Below are 7902 nucleotides of genomic sequence, written 5' to 3'. Positions count from 1 at the left end.
CATATTTTTTTCATTATTTTATACTTGTGTGAATAATATGTCTCCCTTAAAATGAAATAAGTTGCAGCAATCAATATCTAATGCACTAAATGAAATGTCAATCCAATTTTTCTAGTTCTTGGAGGAAAAAATTGAATAAACCTATGTTTATATAATAAAATACAGAAGAACAAGTGGAGATATGACATCATTAACCCACTTAATGAATATTCATGACGACTATTTTCACAAAATATTGATAAACTTTAAAATTCGATAACTTTGTTATCCAATTTGATGAAATTTTTGGCAGTTTGCTCAGTGAATTCTACTCTATAAATATTTTTCAGCCCGGACCATCCCTTTAAGAAGGACTTCTATTGCTCCCCCCACAAAATAAATAACATGAATCGGTATTAATCACATTAAATTATTGAGGTAAAACCATAGGAGGTATTTTGCTGAGTTTAGAGAACTGCATTTAAGGAGATTTCAAGTCTTCGCAAGATGTGCAGTTTTGCATAGACATTCAACAACCATGACATACATGCAGAATAGGTATTGACTAAGTCATTGTGTGAACTTATTCATTTATTCTGTTGTTATGATTTGCACTACAGAATTGAGATACTTAATTTAGTATCAGGATTATTAGATAGAACAAATACAGTCAGATAGCTGCCTTAAACAGATTTCAATGTTGGGGTCCAAATTTTACTTGCCCACTTTAATTTTTTTTTACCTTTTTGGGTAAGCAACTTAAGCACTTTGATATTTTCACTTGCCTTGGTCAAGTGAACATGCGCTAGAGTCAAACCTTAGTGCTCTCAAAGATTGCCAAAAGTAACGTTCTAATATTGTTCAGGAAAATAAGAGCTTTAACCTAAATTGGCCAAGAAATAAATAAATATATAAATAAATAAATAAAAACTTCGAAAAAGTAAGATGATAATCAATACTTACTAATTGGAGATTGATGAAAGATTCAAGACTTTGAAGTACGGCACATTTGCCTCTCTCCCCTTGCGTTCTGCCGATCAAAATCACAGGAAGTACACTGAAAGCCAAATTTTCTTCAATGTTGACCTGTATAAATGAAAATACGGTTTGAGCAAAGAAGTGACCGGTGAAGGAAGGGAAAACAAAATAAGAATGGGAGCAAAGAAAATAGGAAAGAAAGATGAAGGTGAGGAGATATCAGCATTTTCAAACTAAATGTGTTTGCCTGCAAGTGAGATTCAATCTTACAAGTGGAATGGGTACAAGTATATAATTGAGATATTATAAGGATTGAAGGTAATAAAGGGATTCACCATGGTGATTTCAGCCAAAATGTGTATCACCCATTAATATACAACAAAATCATTTTATATTCAAAAGGCTTGTTGACCCCTGCTAGAGGTGACCTTCAAATCTCTGAAGAACATCATCCCTCTTAGATTGGTAACAATTTATGAGTGATGATAGAAATTTAAACAAACAAACCAAAATCCTAACATTGAGCTCCAAAAGTTCTTCAACCCCTGCTGTAACATTTGACCTGGAGGTGACCTTCAACCCCCCCCCTCCCCCGGGGACATCTACCATCCAAGTTTGGTCAAAAAATGGGCATACACTGTACATGGATCAAACGTTATGAGCTGTAATACAAAACTTGCCCTAAAAGCATTGGCGGCGGAAGCCAATGAATTTAGGGGGTGTCCACCTGAAATTTTGGGATGGACACATGTAAAAAATAGGACATGCGCCCCAAAATTTTTTGACAAGGAAAAAAAAATAATAATAAAAAAAATAAAAAAAGGTCTTCAACCTAAATTTTACGGAGGGGGGACAACACACGTTTCAGGGGGGCCACGTGAATTTAGGGGGGACACAGGAAAAAAATTGACAAGCAAAAAAAAAAAATAAAAAAAAAGTTATCAACAAAAAATTTAGGGGGGGGACCGTCCCCCCACCTAAAATTTAGGGGGGGGGGACACGTCCCCCCCCGTCCCCCCCCCGCTTCCGCCGCCTATGCCTAAAAGGCTTAACTTTGACCCATGCTCATCATCAGCCTGACCCATGAGGTGACCCTCATGTTTGGTAAAATTGAACTAAATTTGCATATAACCATGCTTCTCTCCAAGTTTGATTAAAAGCCTTGAGTACAAAGTTATTCAAGTTTTGTCAGTGTTCCCATTTGAAATTCCTGCAATGCATTACTGCTACACAATCGGGGGGGGGGGGCACTAGACCTGCCTACTGCTACTGTAAGTTTGAATTGAGTATAACTATAAGATTGAAACTTATACCATGGTCACATTTGTTCTACGGCGGCCGTACGGCGAGTCGAAAACAGCCGTTTTATCAATTTTGATTCAAACCACCTATATGTAGTTGGACAAAAAATGTTAAAACGGCTGTTTTCGACTCGCCGTACGGCCGCCGTAGAACAAATGTGACCATGGCATTACTCTGCGTCATTTTCTGGTCCACTCCAGCCCCTAGGATCTTTCTATACCCTGGATTAATCTTCTCCGCAAATTCCAAAGTCTGCCTGGGCAACTTTGGCCACATTGTGATAAGGGCATCAGGAGCTGCATCAATTGTTAAATCAAAGTCTTGATCAATCTGAAAATGAAATAAGTATTTATATATAAACTGTATTACACATAATACAATTACCAGCATACCATGTTTTCATACATCACATTGTCATTAAATTCATGCTAAATATTGCTCATTAAATAAAAAAAATAAAACTTATCAATGTTTGCAACAAAAACCCTAGGTCACATGCACTTACTGCACAAATCAAGTAAAGTCTAGTGAGGTTTGACATTGACCTTTCTATTTCTAACCATTTATCACATTGTTTTAATATTGATCACTATTGGAGTAATTAACCATTGGAGAAAATTACTTAGTATTCGCAAAATTGGGGGGGGGGGAGTTACGTGGCCAAAGATTCACATTCATGGGAAGAAGACATAACTTAATCTTTCCAATCGGATTTCAGAACAACTTTTCCACTAATCATATAATTATGACAACTAAGATGCAACTGAATTTTTAACGCTGAGGCAGAGCAAGTGATCCTATTATCTTGCACTATATTCTCAAGCAAGAAAGAGAATGATTTTGGAAATTCATAACCAAAAATGCTTTGTTCAACTTCGAACAATTACATTTAAAATTAGTTTTTTTTCATAATGCGAATCCACTGCACTAAGTAATCAAGTTGTTTTACCATTCCCAAAAGCTGTAGATATTTGTTAAGAATTTCTGCTGTGCTTGGTCGCGAGTTTCCTCTAGTCAACTCATATCTCGGTACCGAGGTTCGTCACATTAACAACAATGTTGTCAGGTGATGCATCCAGTAGGTGTCTTCTTCGTGAACATCTTCTGCAACATTTAACTGTGATAAACATGAATCAAAGATCAAGAATAGTAACATTAATTATTACACAAGTTATCTGACTATTCTATAGAGAACTGATGGAATAAGTGGATAAATTGTAGAAATTCTCAATAAAAAATTCCCTGTGCACAGTGGGGAATTTACATGAAGTCAACCTAAATGTAATTCCTGTATCTCAGATTCAAAATTAGTTTCTGATCATTCACAAACTGTACATACATCTGCAATTACAATGTAATATTTAGATCTGTTGCTATTTGCATGTAGGCCTACATTACACCTAGGCTATGTGCTTGAGGACGGCCCGGTCCGAGCTTGTACCGGACCCGGTACCTCGCGCATATCGCATCCGCATGCGATCATCGGCAGTGAATTATTTATGTGTGAGGATCTTCATCACAGTTCATGTTGGCTCTAATTCAAATCACCAATTTTGAGACTAATAGAAGCATGGAAAGAAGTGAAATTTTGTGTAAAGTAAGGATATAAGCTTTATTTTTAAAGATCGTGATGTTGCATTAATTTCATATTTCACCCCATAAAATCCCACCTTTTGTCACTCAGAATATCAGCTCGAGTTCATGGCCTCGAAGTTCGTATAACGTCGGCCTTATGCCAAAAGGGCCTTAACCCGATTTTAGGGGTTCTGAATATTTTATAATAAATTTAACACATTTCATGTAAAACTTAATAACTTAACACGTTTATCGAAATTGGCTTCAAAAGCAAAAAAACGACCACAATTTTTTGATTATTAGAGAGGCCAAAACCTTTATAAACGCCATTATCTCGGAATGGCCAAAAGCAGTTAAGGCCCTTTTGGCATAAGGCCGACGATAAGTGGAACGTGGTGTAGTGGTAATTAAGTGGAGTGGATCCTGCACAAACTTCGCTCAAGGTACCATATTCTGCGCACACGCGTATCTGCGCAATTCTACTAGAATCTATAAGATACGCAATGCAAACTTTACACATCTAATGCATAGACAGATATTTATTGCAAAATCCGACTCACAATGTCAATGGTGGAAAAATAATGAAATTTGGGCATTTCTTATGACTGCCTCAAAATGAAGCCTTTCTCATCAAAATCTCCAAATCACGTGCAAAGTGAATGGGTGCGCAGACATGATGGGGCACCATTTTTTTTTCAATCTCAAAATGACTGCCGGCCGAGCCGAGGGTTTTCCACAAAAATCAAAGGCCTATATTTCTTTTACATTTATATGAGATATTTGGCACACTACCTCATGATATAAGGAATATCATCAACTGAAAAATTTTGTGAAATATCTAGAAATTCATATTTAATCTTAACTATATAATCGTTAGGTGCGCAGATTGGCGACCATCATATAGAGTTACACACGTACATGTACACACAATAAAAGCACTGCAACAACGGTAACAATGCATTGACTTTGGAGATCATTCATGAACATTCACTCGAAATCAATCACTGAATTTACCTCAAAAGATTGGAACTAAATGTAGGAAGTCCCACTCCCGAAGCAGGTTTGTCACCCCCAAATCTTTTATTTTCTAAAACGGAAATTAAACACGATTTTTCCAGTGCACTGCAGCAGTCTCAGAGTCGAACATACCCAACGCCATCGTTCGTCCGACCACTGGCATAGCACTGCGCACGCGTACGCATGCGCTTTACGTCATGTGCCGATATCTTGTACAACCCTGTTCAAGCCTTCTGTCTACGGACCTTAAACAGGTCAATTCGCCGTGTTTTATACCGATATTTATCAAAGCTTAAACATCTGCTGTTCAAAAAAATTATACAGCACCTCTTATAAAGCGATATTTTGTACAGCGTTTTTACTGTGTACAAAAGCCTAAATATCGGTACGTCGTTCGTGAGAACACACCAGTACTACTGCACTGCATGCAAACTACACAGCCACTGACCACGCTGACAGCACAGAGTGCAGAGTGGCTACATGGCCATGGCACTTCATGTACAGAGAGCATTCATATCAATGAAATCCGAACATATTTTGCAGTGGCGTTTGTATATACAAATGTGAAAAACCTATAGAATTCGGGCAATAGCCAAAATTAATTTAGTAAGCAGTAATAATAATGATGAGAAAAGAATAACAAGAATGGTACAAAACGAAGGAAAATCTACAGCATGTAGAAATCCAGTTGTTATAAATTGTTTCAAATGATTCTAATAAACGATGAATTAAAATATGCTACTATACTGCTTTACTTCTGCTGCTACTATACAACTACTGCTACTACTACGAAAAATGATAATAATGATATCATTAAACGTGTTATAATAATAATAGTGACGATGATAACAGCAAGAAGAAGAAGGTCGTCGGACAAGAAGAACAAAAGCAAATAAAAGTGTCAAACTTAATTAATTAATAATATTATAACTACTACAACCTACTACCACTACTACTTCTAATACTATAATATTTCTACTACTAATACTGACCATAACAATGACGCTAACAATGACAATGATATGAATAATAATCAGGCGGCGATTTTTTTCACCCAAATTTTCCCATATTTAATGCTCATATTGATTTTTTGTTTGTTTGAATGAAGGGGTTGTGTCAGTGTCGTAATGAGCCAAAAATTTTGCAGAGGCTTGATACGGCATATCGTGTAAAATTTGAAAAAAAAGAAGTTGCGAGTGAGCGAAGCAAGCAATTAAATTTTTGATACTTTATTACAAAAATCAAAGTTTTGAAAATTCAAGGCCCATTTTTCACACTTATTTATTTCCCTAGCCGCATATTTTCTTGGTCGTGAAAAATGGGGAGGGGGGGGGGGGCAAAACGCCGATGTCCTAGCAGTCATATTTCTTAGCTTTATTCTTATAAAACATATAGCTATATTTGTTATTATTATTATTTGACCTAGGACCTGGACATTCTATTCCTAAGGAAATTTTGTCATCATTCAGTTCCTCTTCCTAAGCGCGATATGAAACTGTCGATATTCTTTTCAGAACGAGGGACAATCTAGTTATCAGGAACTCATGTTTAAAGGACAAGTCTGCTCCAACAAAAAGTTGATTTTGATAAAAAGATAAAATTCCAACAAGCATAAAACTTAAAATTTCATAAAAATCGGATGTAAAATAAGAAAGTTAGGATATTTTAAAGTTTCGCTTAATTTCACAAAACAGTTATTTGCACATCCTTTCCGGTATGCAAATGAGGAGACTACTGACGTCACCCACTGACTATTTCTTTTGTATCTTATTATATTAAATGTGAAATATTCTAATTGTATCATCATTGTAAAGTGAAAGAACGATTAATTCCTCACACTGAACTCGTGGAAGAAACAATTGTTTTTAATATTATATGATTCAGTCAAGTCGGTCCGTATTGTCAAATTTATAAAAAATGAAATATTGTATAATTCAAAAAAACAACTACAAAAGAAATAGTGAGTGTGATAGAAATCATCCACTGACTAATTTACATGTCACTGAGTTGTGCATATCACTGTTTTGTGAAAAACAAGCGAAACTTTAAATTGCCATAATTTTCTTATTTTACATCCGATTTTGATTAAATTTTCAGCGTTATGCTAGTTTGATTTTTCTCTATTTATCCAAATCAGCATTTTTCTGGAGCGAACTTGTCCTTTAATTATGTAATAAGACTCATGAGTGACTAAAATGGTGTCGGGCTGGAGGCATGTAGAAAGAAAATAGATTCTTGAATTTATATATTTTCTATATTCACAGTTTTGATAAGTTTTATATGTAATTTTTTAGGCCTACATCACTATACCTTGCCCCGAATACCATCAAACTTCAGTACTTTACATCAAACAAAAACAAACAACAAATGGATAGGCCTACTAAGAATTTCTTGCCAACAAGCTTGTTTGAACACATATTCATCAAGCTTGTAAGAATCTTAATCTTTAATGCAGTGATCAAAAAACATTGTCTTAATTATATATCATGTTCTTTCTTTCATCTAACAATAAAAAAGTTCCCCGAAAAGAAAAAAAAAGAAGCGAAAAGGAGAGGAGAAAAGGAAAAGGGAAGGGAGGAAAGGGAAGAAAGGTAGCTTTGTGTTTTTTTTTTCTTCCTTTTTACTCTTTTTTTTTCTCAAAAGAGAAACTCCTTCCTTCTTGTACTATATTTTTATATTAATTTTGCTTCCGTGCTGCGCACGGTTAAATGACAATATTGAAGTTCTCCATTGTTTCCCCCACCCTTTCTTTAACCCTATTTTTCCACTTTAGCTTTTATGTGTTTCTTGCCAGTTAAAGTTCAAATGTATATAGGGCATGGATTTAGAGTAAGGTTAGGCCGACTTTATGAAGTTATCCTTTTTTTATCGCGCAACTTCCAGTCGGGTCGGCTCCGGGCGGGTGAAATCTTTATATCAGTTTCAGCCGTCACCTCCATAAAGTCAACTTCTCCCGCAGCTTTTCAGGTCATTACTAAGCAACCATAATTTGGGAGGAAACAGGTTCCTATTTTAAAAAGAAGAAAATATAAAATATGTGTCGTATTGAAT

At 35.6% G+C, this 7902-nt stretch overlaps 1 long non-coding RNA gene across 1 annotated transcript; it reads right to left on the bottom strand.

The window, feature by feature from the left end:
- Positions 1-912: 912 nt before the first annotated feature.
- LOC121405775 lies at positions 913-3321 on the bottom strand. Its single transcript, XR_005968691.1, has 3 exons — positions 3209-3321; positions 2433-2589; positions 913-1065 (listed from the first exon to the last, which is right to left on the bottom strand). It is a non-coding gene; the product is annotated as an uncharacterized LOC121405775 (long non-coding RNA).
- Between the last annotated feature and the right edge of the window lie 4581 nt (positions 3322-7902).

Source organism: Lytechinus variegatus, chromosome 1, assembly GCF_018143015.1.
Source record: "Lytechinus variegatus isolate NC3 chromosome 1, Lvar_3.0, whole genome shotgun sequence".
NCBI classification, from domain to species: Eukaryota; Metazoa; Echinodermata; class Echinoidea; order Temnopleuroida; family Toxopneustidae; genus Lytechinus; species Lytechinus variegatus.
The sequence above is the reverse complement of the archived record's forward strand: the minus strand, read 5'-3'. Positions and strand labels throughout refer to the sequence as shown.